At 45.7% G+C, this 18,801-nt stretch overlaps 1 long non-coding RNA gene across 1 annotated transcript; it reads right to left on the reverse strand.

Annotated features, from left to right (window-relative positions):
* Window positions 1-343: 343 nt before the first annotated feature.
* On the reverse strand, window positions 344-6,136 carry LOC134476741 (uncharacterized). Its single transcript, XR_010048546.1, has 3 exons — window positions 6,034-6,136; window positions 1,295-1,385; window positions 344-567 (listed from the first exon to the last, which is right to left on the reverse strand). It is a non-coding gene; the product is annotated as an uncharacterized LOC134476741 (long non-coding RNA).
* Window positions 6,137-18,801: the final 12,665 nt, after the last annotated feature.

The raw sequence follows: 18,801 nt of genomic DNA on the forward strand, positions 1-18,801 counted from the left end.
GGGTACCTAAAAGATGCCAAAAGATGCTAGGGAAACCAGAGAATTGTTTTAGAATTGTGAAGCTTTTGAGAACCCTCCAGAGACACAAAATCCAAAAACAAAAACATCTTCTGAAATCTGACTACAGGGCCAGTTATGTCATCACCCAGGTCCTAGAACTCCTGCCTGTACCCAAACATCTTAATTATGCAAGTTCTTAGTAGATAACCATCTCTCCTGGCATTGTTTTCATGCCACTGATTAAAGGTATTTATGTGTATTATTAAACACCTTCCAACAGCTTGACTTCACCATATAGAGCCAAGAGAAAACTTAGAAAAAAAATCGAGTCCAAAATATATCATTATGGTTTAGAGCATTTATTTATATTCCCTGGGCCTTAGCTTCTTGTCAGAAAAACAGGAACAGCTTTCCCATGGTACTGTTCATGGGATGAAATGTAAAATCGTTATCCTTGTGGTCCTCACTCCGTAGTGTCCCCGTGGGAACTTCTTGACTTCCAGTAGTTCTGAATGTCAGCACACAAACTTCTACAGGACAACCTGTGTCCACGGAGAGTGCTTATTGCTGCAATTGCATGAGACAAGTTAGTGGTTTGATATATCTAATCTGCATCACTGTCATTGTGTCACACGCTCATTAGCTATAAATAATGAGCCATGAATATAAATACATATAATTAGCATCACTTTTATAGCCATGTCCATTTTTTAAATATCTCTCTTCTCATGTGCCCATTCTTCATATCTGTAATTAACATCAATCTGTAATTAGCATCAATGTCAGCAATATTTAGTGTTGGCTTCAATGTCGTCGTGAACAGGAAAAGTTATCTTCAGCTAAAGGCAGAGTCCTGAGCCCACGGCCAAGCCCCCACCCCATGGTGTGCCAGCCCTGCTTCGTGCACTAGAAATGAGCACCTGGGGCATGCAGTGCTTCTGGGGGTCTGTAGACCAGTGTTGGTGGTGGGGCTGGGACCACAGTGGTCAGCAGGGCCACAGTTCAGAAGGGGAGAAGGTCACCGAAGGAAGGAGAGATCTAATGTCTCCTCCATTCATCTGTGTAGGCAAGTTTCATTTTTAACAAGCTATGGGAAACTGGACAGGAAGGAAGCCTGGAGAGTGTGGTCCCAAGCTCCATCAGGGTGTCTATGGGAGAGCCATGATATGGATCTCCCATTAAGATTCAACTCACAGAGAAGGGAGGGGATGATTTGAGAGAAAGAACAGAAATCAAGAGAACTTGAAAGGTCACTAAACAAAGGTACAGAATTCATGGTTAGGATTAAAGTTACCTGGTATTAGAAATATCATTTTAGGGGGCTGCGGATTTAGTTCAGTGGCATAAGCACCTGCCTTTCAAGCAGGCAGTCGTGAGTTCAATCCCTGGTACCAATAAAAAGGAAAAAGACAAAAAAAAAAAAAAAGAAATATCATTTTAAGTATAACTGAAATAACTTGGAGAAAATTTTAAAGCTTTTTAGAAAAAGAAACTTTCTCAGAGGTGGTACATAGGTTCATTCACCTCTGGTACATGGAAACCTATGTCATATTTTCAATTCCAAAGAGCCCTGTACTCCAAGGTTAAAGACCTAGCAATTCAATGGCCAAAAATTGATCCAGATTTTTGCTTTCTAGACTATGTGATGAATGGTGTGATCCTGCAACCAGTGATCCACAAATCACTGAAACCTCATCAAAATTGGCTCCGATTCATCTGAGATTGACAGTTCACTGAAGCTCTCCCATCCGACCTACAGGCCATTTAAATTTTAAAGGACAGAAACGAACAGGAGCTTTTCCAGTTTCCTTATAGGCATAAAAATCAACAGCTTTCTAGCACAAGCCCATATTGGCATCAAAAGTCTCTCTTCTGCGGTCGACCAGAGGCGTAACAGAGATCCTTGAACTGAGAATTTTAGCAGCCGCAGTTTTTCATCCGGTTCCTGGTATGATTAGTCCCTTCTCCCTACTGAATCTACTTTGCAATGATTAAAATGAGCAAAGTAAGCCTGATAATTCTCTGTTTTGCTATTCCTTAGCCCACACAGTCAGGGGCTCAATGACAGGACCCTCTCTTCTAGCAAAACATAATGTGAAAACCTCTAACCCTTTTCCTGCTTCCAGTCTGATTTAGAACCACAACCTCTAAATATCCACAATATGGGATCCCATATTTTGGAATCCTTCTTACTAAAAAGAGTGACTGGGGTTGAAAGTTGGGTATTTCCTAGTGAGACACTTAATCAGGTCTCTAAAACTCCTAAGGGTAAAAAGCAATAGTGCCTTTCAGCTGCGTGAGCCGGTACTGACCCACATGTCCCGGAACAGGACATCATGTAACCCCAGAATGCCAGTGAGAACCTCAGTGCTGGCGACCTTACAGACGTCTCCTAAGAGAAGAAGCTTGGGCCCCGTGAAATGAAGTGAGTTGACCACACCAACAAAATGCGCCATAGTGCCCGGGCGCTGTGCTTCCAGCCCCAGTCCTGTCTGTGTCATCTCCAGAGCTGTTTTCGATTAGTGTCGTTAAAGGAGGAGTCGTTTTAGAGGCTCAGAAATTATGTATGAGATAACTAGAAATGTTCGTTAACACAGAGCTACTTCAGTGAGCCCTGTGAATGCAAGAAACCGGCACAGCCAGTGTAACCTGTTGACACCCAGTGGGCTGCTGTCTGCACAGACAGAAGTCCAGTGCTCCACTGGGAAGAGAACCGGGAGCTGGTCACCTTTACATAACCCTGTGGCCGGCACCAAGGGAGCAAACAGGAACACCCTGGGGGACCAACTCCGAACCTTAAAAGAGGCTGAGGAGCATGTTGTAAACCAACAGGAAATGAGGCCAATGGCCAATGACGTCTGTCACTGTCACACAGGAGTGGAGGCCTGGTATTTTCATACCTTCTCATTTTTCCAGAGAAACGGGATGTACCTAGGAAATATTCTGATTTTCAGATATTGAAAACAAATTCCATCTTTTATATTTTACATGATGAAATCTATCCCCGTTATGTGTCAGATTAGGCATTGGATTACCAATACACTACACTTGCTACTGAATACTAACGTTCACACAGGAAAACATGGACCTTATTGTCCCTGGGTTCCAGGACAGTGAAGCTGTGGGGAATTCGAATCTGGTGAAAACACAAGGCCACAGCATAATGACCAGGGGAAAGACAGAGGTCCAAGCCCTAAATGAACTGTGAGACTAAAGCCCCACCCTCACCCTATATGATGAGCCGTCCCAGTCCCTTGCCCGAGGTGCCCACACACACACTGACCACACCACTGACCCAGTCCTCACGGCCCAGGTGCCATGCCACAGCTCCACTCCCCAGCCAGCGAGGCTCAGTGGTTATCACGCACGTGCCCCTGCCTTGTGTGTGCCCATTTTTTGCATTTCTTCCCGATGAGCCCAGAAGGCAAAATCTCTTTTTCCTTTATGCTTGTGGTCTCAGCTTTTAAAACACATCGGTACTGTAGGTGAGCAAAATTTCTTAATGAACTTTATGATGTAATGCTGATGTATCTGTTTTTAGATAATACATTTTAAAGTACAATATTATTTATTACAATATTTTAAGGTTACAGATCCTCCTGAGAAGAATATTATATTCACTTCTTAAGTTATAAAGACAAAACAGGTCATTTCCCTGACTCCTGACTTAAAAGTAGATACAGTGGCCCGACTAATGGCAGCCCTCTTGTGACCCTAAGCAAAAGGCTGAAAAACTTGCAAAGATGTCAGAAGTGACATCTCTGAGTCACTGAACCAACTCATCACTTAGTGATGTCTGGACCTTCTGGTTAAAAAAAAAAATAAGCCGGACTTTTTAATCCCAAACTACAATATTTTAAAGAGGGTTAGCATTGACTTGAGGACAGTAGTATTCTAGGAGGAGAAATCTGTTTTCCTAAAGACAAGGAAAAAATAGTACATCGTGCATAACGCAAAGGTTAGAGGAGAAACTGCATGCAATAAATTATTTTTACTATTTGCTGCCACTCCCAAACAAATGCACATAAAGTTACTCACTCACTAAAGAGAGTTCTATTACAGTGAAAAATAAGCAACTTCAGGAAAGACTGAGCTATGCCTGATATAACTCAACAACAACACGAACATCTATGTTATTACTTGAGCTGTTTTCCCCAGGGGAATACAATGAGCAAAGCATTTTCAAGGTTATGTCAGTGCCACTAACAATGGAATGTTTATAAAATATGCTTAAAGGCTGCTTAGCCACTGTGCACTATGCCAGCGACTTCATCTCCCTAAGATTTTTTCATTCCACATTTCAGGGTTCCGCGCTCAGGTTTCAGGGGCAGCTGTAAGGAAGGACGGTGGATACAGAGCTGGACTTCATCCGTCTACTGAAAACAACTTCAATGAGACCCGCTGGATCACACTAAGATGATGATTCAGGACCCATACCAGAAAAGGGTAAAGACAAAAAATTTCAAATGTTCCCCTGGAAGAGTGACAGAGCCAGGTCACATCCTTGGGGCCATGAGGCTCATCCACTGCATCTCGGGCTCCTGGGCATGGATCCTGAGGCACACGCCAAGGTCTTCCTGTGAAGCTGCGGGGACAGTCAGGATACCCCGAGAAGCCTGGGGAAATCAGCCGGTGGATGAGCTGAGGGATTTCAACAGTAAGCAGGGAAAACAGGAGCCCAGTGCGAGGAATCGCAACAGAACGTGAATAATGGAGGGAAGCGACAGACGAAGGTGTGGCAAAAGCATAAGCAAAACTTTCAGGAAATACTTTTAGCAAAAAGGGGCCAGTATCAACACTTTACGAGTGTGACATCCTGTTAGCAACGTACGGCAGAAACATCATTTCTGTATCAGACGGTAATCAGGGCTAAAGCCGAGAGGGCTCCCCTGTACGTTAACAGACCATATTATAATCTACATCAGTTTCATAAGCCATGGAGGAAGCACAAATGATTCAGTGCCAAGTCATATTTTTTCCTTTCAATCTCTCCTCTTTAACAGCTGCTAGACTGAAATTGCTTGCAAAACGGTTTAATCAAGATTCCAAATGCTAATGGATGACTGTGTTATTTGTGATCATCATTCAGCAGGCAGATTTCACCAAAATGAAAGTCTCATTAATTTATGTTATGAAATACAGATGACAAGAAAAAAAAGCCAGACTGCAGATATGCCAGAAATCCTTTCCAAGCTTAGCTGTTCTCTGGCTGTGCTGTGCTGTGCTGTGCCGTGCAGCTTGGACTTGGGGATAAGGAACACCACCCCGACTAATGCCAGATGAGAAGAGGTGCAAACAGTGGAAACCTTAAGCCTCCCGGACCACTGTGCTTCACGCTCACCACCTCACGGCAAATGGGACCATGCGTGTTCCATGCACCTGGAACTTTATCCATAGGGAACTTGCACAACAGAGATTAGAGACACGAGTCCCTTGGGGAATCTGCCTGGGGATGAATGTTCAGGGATGGGCTCAGAAATGGAGGCGTGTGCTTCTCACGCACTCTCACCCACCGTGTGGCCAAGCATCCATAGTCCAAGTTCGGTAGAAAGCTGCATAAATTATCATGTCCAGATCCAAGCATTTAGGTCTCTGGTTGGAAACAATGCGCCCAGAGTACTAACTTCCCAGATGGTAAGAGGCAGGGTACTGAGCAACATTACAGTTTCTATCATAGAATATGCACTATTAAACACGGCAAATGTACTTATTTAATCTAATTTCTAACCTCACAAAATCAGAGCAGCCTTCCTATCACCGTGAACTAAATGAGGCTTAAGCCCCAAAGTAAGTCATTTGGAGTCCTTAGCCTACTAAGCAATATGCAAAACAAAAAGATCTGGGAACCACAGAACTAAAACATTAAATCAGATTAACGTCTAAATGATGTCTAAGTGACCAAGTGTGAATTCACCAGCAGTAGAGTTCAGCGTCTGCTCTCGGGTGGGCGGGAAGCTCCTTGCTTTCACCACTGCCCAAACAATTCAGCTGCCACCTTTCACACAAGACACCACACCATTCCTGGACTCTCACCGCACTACAGCTGCCCTCTCTTCCAAGACTCTGCTTCTCAAAAGGAGGTCTCCAGCCCCCTGCCCTTCCTGCTGGGGTTACGTGATAAGCACATAAAATATTGAGGCCCCAACACCTGAATATTTAGGGAAGAATTTTTAGTAACAAGTTCAGGAGTCAGCATTTCAGCCAAGTATGAGCTCCAGTGCTGGGGACATATGACCACTTGGCTGCTAGGATTGTGACACCTAATCAAACATTCCAGTAAGAATAGTATAAAGGTCGTTAGATGATATTTTAGCTTTAAAACTACTCCTTTGTAGAGAACTAATTTACCGCAGGGCACTTACTTGATACAAGTTTTATTACTGCATATATAGTACATTAAAAATGGTAAGCCTTAGCTATGTACAGAATCTAGCAAATGATAAAAGCCGAATCTTAAGGTCTCCTTATAATCCACACTAGACAGTGGACTAGCCATTTGGAAAAAGATAAAATTAAGTCAATTCCTCATACTATATAAAAACTCAAGTAGCAAAAAAGTGTGTCAAATGAAGTCATGATCAAAATATAAAGAATAAAATGCTGTAAGTACCAGGAGCAAAGACATGTATGTGTGCCCCGTGTCACACGGGTGTTTGAGAAGGCTCTCTTAGCATGATTACAAATCTGGGTGCAACAGATGAAGTGATCAACTGAATTAAATAAGAATTAACAAAACTTTACATGGCAAAAAGTACATAAGCAAAGTCATCTAACAAAGTACTATATAAAACTGGACAAAATATATCCAATATTTTGTATGTATCACAGACAAAGAGCTAAGATGTATGATATAAAAAAAGAACTTTTTAAATATTGAGGAAGTACAAAAATTCCCATACATATATGGGGAAAAAAGAGAAGGAAACTCGAAAAAAGTACATAGCATATGGAAAGACGCTCACCCTCACTAATAACAAAATACACAAACCAAAACTGCGGTGAGATTCCACTCTTCACCCACCAGATTGGAAAAATTCAAAACCTCCGCAGTACAGCTTGTCCCAGAGAGCACAGTGAAACTGTTGCCTTCATGGTGGCTGTTGGGGTGTAAATGGTACTGACCCCAAGGAAGGGAACTTCATGTTAATGGTCAGAGTGCCTGTGGTTCACCTGTAAGCCCAGCAACCCTCCTTGTGGGGACTTATCCTGAAGATTTCCCTCCAACATTCAAAAATACACATGAACAAAATTTATTCACTAGGCATTGGTTTGTAATTGCCAACGCCACAAGCTGCCTCAGAGCCCAGTTACAGGCAAGTGTAAATGAACCCTGAGATGGCCACGTGATCAGTGCTATGCCATTAAAAAAAAAAAAAAAAAAACAAGGAAGTTCTCCTGAAATTGGTCGGAAATACCAAAGACTACGTACAGTGATGTTGGCCTTGCAGAACCTAAGAGGGTAACTAAGAAAACACACATGCATACGATTATCTTCACAAAAAGATACGCAAGAGAAAACTGCAAAATGACCCTTCTGTCAGCAGACAGGGATGGGGAGAAAGAGAGGGAGGGGTGCACAGGGTGGGGGGTCTGCCGGCCTCCTCGTGGGTTTTGAAGCAGGTTAATGTTTGACGTTTTCCAGAAAAGTTAGATCGACAGGAGTGAGGAGACTGAAAGGAATGAATTTCATCATATGTCACATGAATACCGTGACTGTCATGGAGGGCCACAAAAGGAAGAAGATATGGGGAGGAGGAAGAGGAGGAGAACAAAGAAGTGGAGGAAGAGGAGCAGAAGCAGGAGCAGGACGAGGCAGAGGAAGAAAACTGAGTTTCTTTCTGACAAACACAGTTCCGAGCCCAGTCCCTCGTGCCCTTCTGCTCTGAGAGGGGAGGAGGTGGGGGGACGTGCCTGGAGCCCCTGAGCTCTCCTGAGTAGGCTCCTTCGTTCCTGCATTCTTTGCTCACTTTGTAGCATACTCAGGCGAAGCAATCTGTAACTAGCTTAGAAGGATCATGGGGCTGAGTCCATGAGGAATCGTGTGGATGATGCCGGAATCCAGGGTTCTCCCTGTGACAGGAGACAGAAGCAGGTGTGGAATGGAGAAAAGCAGTGAATCAGAAGTGGAGGCGCTGGGGAAGTCCCTGGAGGTCTCCAAACTGTGCGCAGATACCAGGAGTTTCGGCAGCACCTCCAATTCTGACTTCCCCGGCTGCTGTTCTCACACTCCAGGGCCAGCGCCCCTCTTGGATCTTAATCTCAGATACAGTCTATCTTGCTCTGCTCTTTATTTCTTACAAGCAGTGATGCTCTATTGCTTGTAAAAATTCCTCAGGCCAAGGTATGCTGTCACAGCAGTGATGTGGACTAAGACACACACACAGGCGCACAAGGAGAAAGGAATGTCACGTGGTGAATGCCAAACATGACAGTGTGATTGTCCTTGCGGTTACCATCACAAGAGAGACTGGTTCAGGCAGAACCATGAATGGATGCTAAATCCAGGGGCAATCCAGTGAAGAGCAGGACCTTTGTATGGTCTTAAAGTGCATCCCTATAAACTGCTAATTAGTTGTAAGGAGAAAATAATAACTCTTTACACTGGAGGAAGAAACCCTTCTGCATGGTGAATCCTGACATTACAGGAGGAGTGACAGACATCCCAGCCTCCTGATGGGACTGTCCACCAAACACACTGTAGTGTTCTGCCCAGGACACATAAACCTGCACCAGTCTCGAAGAAACTCCAGACACTTCAAAGTGAGGAGACATCTAGGTTTAAAAAGTGGGAGACTCTGTCTTTAAAACTAGCAATGGCATTAAAAATGGGAGAAGGCTATGGAATGTTCCAGAGATTTTAAAAAACATGAGAGTTGCATGCCTGCCCTGGAGAAAACATACACATTACGTGGGACAATGGGAAGACAAATTAAATGATCACATAGGCATTGCCTTTACTGAAACTAACAACTGTCCTTATGGACGAGGGGCCAAGATACATGCAACTTACTCTCAAATGCTCCAGTGGAAAGTAAACACACCTGAGACAGAGAACTTATACCTAGAAATATAAAGAACTCAAGAAAAAAGATTAGGCCACTGAAAATACTGTAAAAGACCTAATCAAAAAATAGCCAGCTAAAATAAGTAGACGTGCATACACATGAAAGAAAGTTCAGTTTCACTGGCGATTAGAAAAATGCAAATTAACACCGAGATGCCACCTTACCCCAGAGAGAACAGCCAGGATCAAGAAATCTAGTGGTAACAAATGCTGCTGAGGCTGCAGGGGGAAAGGAGCTCTTCTGCATTGCTGGTGGGAATGTAAACTAGTACAGTCACTGTGGGAATCAGTACAGACATTCCTGAAACACTGAGACTAGACATTCCACTCAAGCACCTATGCGTCACCTTCTGGGTATCTTCCGAAAAGAGTTAAAAGTACCATGTATTACAGGGATACATGTTCATACAGCACAATTCATACAGGTAAGCCTTGGGAGCAGCCTGTGTGTCCATTGGCTGATGAATGGATAAAGAAAATGCACACACATTTATACACAATGGAGCATTACTCTACTATAAAGAAGAACAATTTGAGTCACCTGTAAGAAAATAAATATACCTTGAGACCATAATGTAAAATGAAGTAAATCAGATACACAACCTTAAGTATCACATGTTTTCCCCTTACATGAGAGGTCCAAAATATAAATAAAGAGCAAAATAAAAGATAGATAACAGGGAACAGGGAGATTGACCTTGATTGATTCTTTTGATAAGATGCTGCAAAGACTATTAAGATGTGTTACACACAGGTATAACGCCCCTAATGAATGTAATCATTACAAACTGCAAGCAGGTACTAATAAAATTAAAATTTTTAAATTACACTTGTGTATGCACATTACTGTACACATCTGTCTATGCACACACATTGCACAGGTACGCATGCCTGAAAGACAGCAAAGTACACAGTCAGCATACTAAGTAAATGTTAACAATACATGAATCCTGGTTAAAAAAAAAAAAAAAAAAAAAAGCTAATTGTTCTTTATATTATTCTTCTTCAAGCACCTTCAATGTGTTTGAAATTGGTGCTAGACAATTTTCAGGAAAAACAGGTCTTCCGGAAATGTTAGATGCTTCACCAGTTATTACGGCTTGCGTCTAGAGTCCCCCCAGTCTCCTGCGGTCATACGCGGGGCTTTTCCGAAACGGCTGCATCTAGAGTGTATGCTGTTGGGAGGAGGGCATGTGGCACCTTAAGTAAGTCAGCCCGCTGACCAGGCCAGCGCAGTCCTGGCAGTGGGTACAGGAAGCCCCACTGGGGTGTGGGCGGCACCACCCAAAGGCAGGTGGCCTGGGCGGAGACAAAGGGACCAAAGAAGGCCAGCAGATCCTCTCTGCTCCTTCGCTGCTTCGCGGCTCTGCTGCCTTCTGCCTGCCATGAGCGCTTTCTCCCCTGCGATCCCCTCTGCTAAGCCTTGGAACCTGTCAAGAAGGCCTAAAACCTCTACAAACTGGGAGTCAAATAAACCTCTCCCCCTCTAACTTTGGGTGTTGGGTTTTCTATATCAGCGGTAAACTTCATGATAGGTAAAGCATTTAAAAATAAAATGGTGTATGGCTGAATAAACATTTACCTCTGAAAAGCACTTGTCCTCAGTTGACTCGTTTGAAAGCAGACGAAATAGACACAGGGAGGCCTTCAATGTTCATTTAAATTATAAGATAAATCTATGGGGGACAGCAAAATTAAAATTAATGAAATGAGCTTTTCTACTCACCCAGAGGAAGGGAAGAGAAAGTGTTTGCACTTCTCAGACATCGAGAGCTTTCTCACTCTCACTCCAGACACCCAGCCACCCTGGAAGGGTCCGGGCACCCAGACCTTGCTCTGTCCCTACCCCTGGCTCTGATCACCGCCCCCAGGCTGGAGCCACCCCAGGCACTGGTGCTGGGAATAAAGGAGAGAGTCACACGCATCCCACGAAAACATTCTAAAGGAGACCACAAATGCAGCGGGAGACAAGACCTCTTCAGAGATGAGTCCATGGCTCTTCTGGACATGAGGGTGACACATCTATGGAAAAACTGAGAACTAACTGCAGTTTTATGGAAAAAACGAGAATGTCCTCCAGGATTTAAAGCTCAACACTGACACTCAGTGCATACATAAATAAAAACAGCAAGAGAACTTCTCTAAACCACCCTGGACATCCCGGGCAATCTAAGAACATTTTCTATCATTTGGTAATTGCTGAAATATGCTGTCCTTCCCCTCTGTGCTCCACTTTCTTCTAGAGAGGGTAAGTTTGAGCACTAGTATTTACCTTTAGTAAAATTACCAGGAGTTGAAATGTAGATTAAGACCAATCAAGACTTCTCTAAAGTGCCACCACACTTTTAAGCGAATAGTATCAAAAATGCTTCCCTTTCCAGTAGACATTGGAGAGACGGAGCAGCGGGAGAGTGAGAGAGAAAGAGAAGGAGAGGAAACAGAAAAATAAACCCCAGAAATACTGGCAGGAAGAAGCAGGAAAGAACTGGGGAGATTAACACTAACTGCAGAATAAAAGGGGAGTTTTAGAAAGTCAGAAAGTGGAATGATTGAAGAGAACAGAAACTCTTCTGACAAACAGGCCAGCTGGGACTACATGTTCTCTGATTCTAATCACAGGGACGTAACCAAGGAGCACAGCCAACATATGATGAGAGTTATTAATTTTAAAGTCAATAGATTTTGTTCGAGAGGTGCTGCAAGAACCTGATGTCCAAAAGAGGAAATCTCAGCACTGCCAGTTTTCATACACCTAATATGCTACCACTTAGTGCTCGCCTATGATGTCTATCTTGAGATTAAACAAATTGAAAATGTATCAAAGTACACATGTTTGTTCTGAGAATGCTTTATTGGTGGTTCTGGAAGAAATATTCTTTAATGTTTTGAATCACCAGAGAGAAAAAAGACATTTTCATTATGAAGTAAGTATGTAACATGTCTTCTTACAATTGGACAGTGTGAGGAGATGCTGGCCCAAGGAGCGACTGACCCTGGGTGTGATGAGGAGGGAATCTCGGGGAACACCCGCTCCTGTGCTCCTGGACCGCATGGTTAGATTTCAGAGCAGAAGCTGCAGAACACGTGAGCAGAATTAGGAGCAAGTTACTGTCAGAGACATGTGATTCGATCACTATGTTCCCTCTGCCCTGGTTAGATTGCCTAAACTATGTCGACAGGTGTCACATAACCAGCCCATTCCAGCTCTGCCTCCTGACAAAAACTCCTATACTGCGCATTGCAAAATGCTTTTCTGCTTTTTCTCAAGTCCTCAAGTTAAATAAATAACCATGGAGGTCTAGGTCGGCTGCTGTTTCCCTGAGGCTCCCGTAGGCTCGGGAAGCAGCTCCCGTGACACTTCCTGGGTGCTGGACCTAAGTCTCATCCCTGGGTAATCTTCTTCATCACAGGCAAAATCATGTTCATGAGACTGAAACTCAATGTTTTCACCAGGACTGGTTAATCCTAGAAACGCACATCAACTCTCCTTGGGACTTTTTTCTTATTTCTTTTAAAATATCTCTTTGCACTAAATTTTCAAAGATTCAGGTATTTGATTTTTTATCATTCTGTATTACTGAAAACTGACTCACACTTCAATTTTTTAATATAACTTTCTTTCTTTAAAGATATGATTCTAATAAGAAAGCTTCCTGAAATACAGAGAAGACAAGATGTTATTTGATCCCTAAATATCCAGCCACTGCGTGAGCCAGGATATTCCTCCCCAAGATCATATTAAAGTCAGTATTAAATCTGACTTAACTGGTATTTTTTTGTTGTTTGCTTTTGTATTTCTGTTTTGTTGTTTTGGGTTTTTGGGTTTTTTTGTTTGTTTGTTTGTTTTGTTTTGTTTTGTTTTGTTTTTTGTTTTTTTGTACCAGGGATTTAACTCACAATTGCAGCACTTGCAAGACAGGAGCTTAAGCCGATGAACTATATCCCCAACCTCTTATTTTGTTGTTTTTGAGACACGGTTTTGCTGTACAGTTCAGGCTGGCCTTGAACTAACTTTGTAGCCCAGGCTGGCCTTGAACTCACAGCAATCCTCCTGCCTCAGCCTAACAAGTGCCTGGATGACAGGTGTGCACCACCATACCCAGCCAAATCATTAGTTTATAACACCATAGTTTTTAAACTTTATCCCTTTCAGATTTCATGGAGCAGACACAGCACACACCCCAGCAGGGCCTGAAGGTGCTTTTGACCATAGCCAAGAAGGTGAATGGAACCATAAAGCACAAGTAGAAACACAGGAAAACCAAGGGACAATTATCAGTAGGAATTCACGCATCAGACTGTGATTTTTGGAGGTTGGTAAATCAAGGAGTCACGAACGTTTCCTTGCTGTTGTTAGACATGGTTTCAGGGCTGTATGGAGCGCCAGCGGACTGTGATAGTGTATTAAATGACTTTTTTCTCATCTGAGACTTTGTAAAAGTAATCCTTAAAGTAATCCTTTCCTCTCTCAAGTGAAAATTATTCACAAGCTGGGATATCTCGAAATTTCTTGGGCATTTAGTGTATCTGCTCCACAGCTTTGGCCCCTGTGTTCCAAGCCCAGGAGACAGGCTGCTTGCTGCAGTTTGGGTTTCTCCAAAGCAGCTGCAGAGAGGGACATGGGGTCCACACTTAGGAAGGGCTGGGGCCTGAGGAGGAGAGATCAAAGGACAGGGAGACAGCAGTGCAGGCCCCGTAAGCCTCTGGGAACCCTCCAACCCAGGGCTGCTCCGTGGAAATGTGGGCTCTCCCTCTCCTGCTAAGGCAGAGGGAGGTAGAGGGCCAGCAGCGCTCTGTAGCTGGGCAGACACAGGAGGGCATGACAGCTGTCATCTGGCTGCTGGCCACACCCCACAGCTGGCCAGTGAGGTTTGTTTGCGGAAGGATAGGCTGCACCTCCATTCCTGCTGCACTGTGGAACCACACAGGCCAGGCTACTGCCCGACTGTCTCCATCAACAGCACCTACACACACTCTCTGTGTATAGACATGTCACTGGACACTCATAAACCACTTTCAGGAACACAGAGGGGGGGGGGGGGAAGAGGCCTGGTCTTGTCGCACTTGCCGAGCAGGTGAACTCAGCCAGGCTGCAGAGCCTTTTCCTCAGGACGCTCCCTCGGCTTCCGTTTGCCGGCCCAGAGCTCTGCAGACTGCTCTGGCTCATGGGCGCCTAGCAAACGCAGGAAATCAGCTGGCAGAGGAGCCCGCATCTTCACGCCCTTTGCAATGCTGCAGACATGGAAACTGGACAGATTTCTGACTGACTCCTGAGTTGCCAGCCACAGAACAAAATGAATGAGTTAATTAGAACCACAACAAGCTCCCTGCGATGCTCTCAAATATCAGTGCTGGGCTGTCTGCAGGAAGCAACACCACACACCACCGTGCACAACAAAACGCTCCTCCATCAAACTGTCCAGGGTTTCCTTTGCTTCTCCAGCATAATCATCTTCATCACCTGCGTGCAGCTGCGAGCAGGCACGTGGCTGCATTGCCATGGGGACCACACAGAAGATAATTGCTCTGGAATGTGTGTAGATTCTGACAGCCCTGGAGCCCATGCGGCCTGCAGCCCCTCCCTCTGAAGTGCAGCTCTGGGGCTGGAGCATGGACTCCTGAGGCCCCCCAGGGTCCACAGAGCTGCCTTGGACAGCAGCCACTGGGCAGGATGGCTAAAGACGCAGGTACTTCGACCCTTGACATTAGTCTAAACTCTGACCTTCTTCCTCAGGGCTCTAAGTCTTTGAGCTCATTTTTTTTCCTGTAATTTCCTCAGTGTGAAATGTACTGGGAAGACGTGTGGTGTGTGCCGATGATGACTGATGTTGAAGCTCCTAGTGGCAGTTCCTGAGGACCTGCTCAGACGGAAGCACTGCCCCTGCACCTCCATTGCGATCATGAGTCAATCACTTTGCAAGGAAAAAAAAAGCTTGAGCCGTCTGCTCCCAAAGGAAGGAAGCTCAGATGTCCAGGCAGAAAGGGAATCACATCCCAGTTGATAATGTTCTGTGACAAGAAAACGATCCGTGTAGAATTCCGGCTGTGGGGTGGTGCCTGATTGAGACAAGGCTTCGTTTCCCCACTTTAAACTAACCCGGAATTTGCTGCAAACATACAAGAGCTAAATTCTGCTTCTTCCAAAGTTCATTCAGAAAAGCAAACTCCCACAAAGGCAAAGCCACTCTGCTGGCTTCTCCTGGGTGAGACTGACACCTGCTGGCTGCATGGCTCCTCCGCAGCCTCCTTCGGAGGGGTCCTGATGGAGACCTTGCCTGAAACACTGCTGCTATACCCCGAAACCCTCGGATCCAGAGCTGCAGTGATCCAGGAAGCAAGGCTGGAGGGTACGAGGTGTTTACACAGGAGACAAACTGTGAGCCAGACAGAAATGCTTCATTCACACATTCAGGGATTAAGGAAATAATAATAATACAATGACTAATAAATTTCATTTTCTTTCTCACATATGTAATAAGTCAAAAATTCTTAAATTCATATTTTCTTAACATATATAAGGCTTTAAAATGTTTTAACAATACATGCGCATTTATAGAAAATCAATATGAAATAAGCAAGAGAAATACAAAAAGCTATAAAGAGGAGGAAGAAAAGAGAGCTGGGGTGGATACTGGGGGAAAAAAAACAAAGCAAAATATGAGTCAACAGAAAGACACACTGCCCAAGCAGATAAGGGAGAGAGGGAGGAAAGGGGAGCGCTCTCTTTGGCCCCACACACCCTCCGCCCGTCAGAGTTTCACACAAGCAACCCAAGCCCTGAGCTGTGCACTGGCTGGTGTCCCTCCCCCGGTGGCAGCTCCAGGGGCGCCATGTGACAGACTCCTAGGGTTCCAGCAGTCCCCCCACCAGAGTCACATGCTCCACATGACAGTTCAGGACATCAAAGTCTTACCTAACAGGCGGCTTCTTGCCATGCGATTGCATCCAGCAATCCAGCACCTCATTTCTGCGTCCCGTTGCCACTGCATTGAGGTTGTCTACTTCGGGAGGAGCAGGGCTCAAGACACAAATGCAGCCAGAGCGGCACGCGCACTGGGGACTTCTGGAGCAACACAGGAGCTGTCGCGTACTCAGCTAAAATCAGGTACAAAAAGAAGTTAACTGGGGTCTGGTTAACCCTAAGACAAGCTATACTTGCCCTGGTCGTTTTTCTGCACTTCAGGGTAGCAAGCAAAAGAGAACTGTCCTGTTAGCTGCCACTTTTTAGAAGTCACTTAACCTGTCTGAAACTGTCTTTATCCATAAAGCATAGGCACCTATTCTTTCTACTTTAAAAGTTCAAGAAGAGCGAATGAAATAAATTACTGCGAAACTGCAGTAAAACCGTCCAAGCTGCACCACACACCCTGGACCCGTAGGAAAGCTTTCCCTGGGCAGCTGGGAAGGGACTCACTCTGGAGGACAGGGAGTCGCTGTGCAAGAGCCGTCTACTCGGAAAGGCCTTCCAGGGAGCTCAGCCTGCCCAGGCTTCGCTCTCAGCAAAAGGGAGACTAACACACACAGAGCTTCACCCTTCATCCAGCAGCGATCTCAGCAAATGACTCACTGGTTCCTGGATCAAAGAGCTGCCCTCGGGGTGGGTGCAAGTTACCAAGACAGGAAATCATACATGCCCTCCATGCAGTCTAGCCGTGCGTTCTAAGTGTGTCAAGAACTTCCAGAAAGGGCCTGACGGATCTGCCCCATGAGCCTGTGTGTGTCCCTGTCCAACCCTGGCTTGGTGTGTGTGTGTGAGACTCAAGGGTCCCGGACAGGGGTGTATTTTTCCCAAGTTCTCAACACCCCTGGCTCTGCAGCGCACCCTGGACTCTCCGAAGTGGGAAGGAGGCTGCGGAGGGAATGAACTGTGCAGCGTCGGCCACTTCCAGTGTGGATCCACACCTAACAGGGCCAGCTCCATAACGTTTAGAATCTTAGAAACAGAATTACTTCTTGCTTTAGAAACAGTTCCTAATTTTGCTCAAAATCAACAACTTGGATTAGCAGACTGAGAAAGGTTCCTAACAGAGGTGAAGACTGGTTTGTTTGTTTCCAGAGCGCTGTGAATTGCGGTCTAACTGCGACTGTCCTGGCAGAGGAATCCGAGAGCCAAGAGCAGGAGCGGACAGCAAGAAGAGAAAGTCTGACTGCGACTGTGTGTTTTCAGCTCATCCTTTTAAAAGCTGTGACCTTTGTGTATTTCTCAGATGTGCACAACAGAATAAAACCACATGTTTTGATAACCCACATACATACAGGATACAAAACATTCTTCATTACTGTCAGTGTCTTACCCTAATAAAGATTGGAGAGCGTGAAAACACAATCAAGACTGATCGGTGGCTTACAACAACCCCAGATGAGCAACAGCTTACAAGTGTCACACACTGAGAGCCTGGAGGTTTCTTCCCATGGGAAACTAGTAAAACAGTGCAAATTCACAAAATAAAACCACCGCCATTAAAGCAGAATTAATGGAGCATGCTCCTTGGGATCACTGGAAACCACACCTCAAGTAATGGAAGGGGGGGCCTGGGTGTCACCACACTCCCGTGGCCTAATGCTGACCTGTCATTGAGCGTCTCTTCAGTCCCAGGAAAGGTGCTGAGATATTGTTTTTGGTTTTTGTTTGTTTGTTTGTTTTGCTTTCAATTTGAAAGTCTCAAAATGTGGAAATCTTGATGTCCACAGTGGTACAGCAAGAGAAGTGGGTGGCAATGTCTGTCTTAGGAAAGTCCAGGTTTAGGTATTTAAGGACTTCATCTGAAAAGCAGCCGGAATTGCAGATGGCAAAGACAGTAACGCACCGGCCTGGTCCCAGCCCCCAGGAGCCAGGTGGCCAGCCGGGTGCCCTCACCCCAGGCCTGGGTCGCCTTCCAGAAGGCCGCCCCTGGAGGCTGAGTCACTGGCCCAGGCTCCGAGCCAGCGTGCCTCTGAGGTGAAGTCCCCTGGCTTTGGCTTCCTTACTTCCGGCGCTGGATTTTAAGGAAGGAAGGAGATCTGCATGCTGGGTCTGACAGCACCACCGCAGCCCGGGAGGGCCCTTGATCATCCTGAAGGGCCGGGGACCAAGGCTGGACTCCGAGCTGCCCGCGCCCCAGGGCCATGCCCACTGCACAGGGTTGATTTGCTCTGAAACAGTGTGAAAGTCTCAGAGCAGGGAGAGCCTCCGCGGCCCAGAGGAGCAATTCGTCCTTGTCCTGGATGTAGGGTGCCCAACAGGCCGGAGGGCTTCCCATCCTCTGAGAACCCCGATGCGCCCGAATGCAGGCCACCATGGCCTCCCAGCGCAAGGGCTGGTGGACTCAGCACCGCAGGCAGCGGGTGGGTGCTCACCCCGGGCTTTGTCTCCTCCCCTCCCCTCACCGGCTCCAACCCCACCCTTGCCCCAGCTCAGCTGGGAAGCAGAAGGAGGGCAGTCACCACCACCACCCCCAAGACCCTGGGCCAGACCTGGCTAGTTAGAAGGCTGCACAGCTGCCCCAGGGCCACAGGGGGTCGCTGGAAGCCAAGAGGTCAGCTGTGCATGAAAACGCTGTTTCTGTGAGTTAAGACTGGAAAGCCAAACAGGCTTCTGTCACATAACACAGCCCCTGGGGACAGTGCAGGCCTCCAGACTCGGCCCCTTCGCCCACACCACACTTGTAGGCATCTAAGGAGGAGGACTTCACCTGTTGGGTAACAACTGTCTGACAGCATGCCTGTAATCCTGGCATTCTGGGAGGCTGAGACAGGAG

This window comes from Cavia porcellus, unplaced genomic scaffold (assembly GCF_034190915.1).
Source record: "Cavia porcellus strain 051 isolate PalLab524CR breed Dunkin Hartley unplaced genomic scaffold, mCavPor4.1 scaffold_7, whole genome shotgun sequence".
NCBI lineage: Eukaryota > Metazoa > Chordata > Mammalia > Rodentia > Caviidae > Cavia > Cavia porcellus.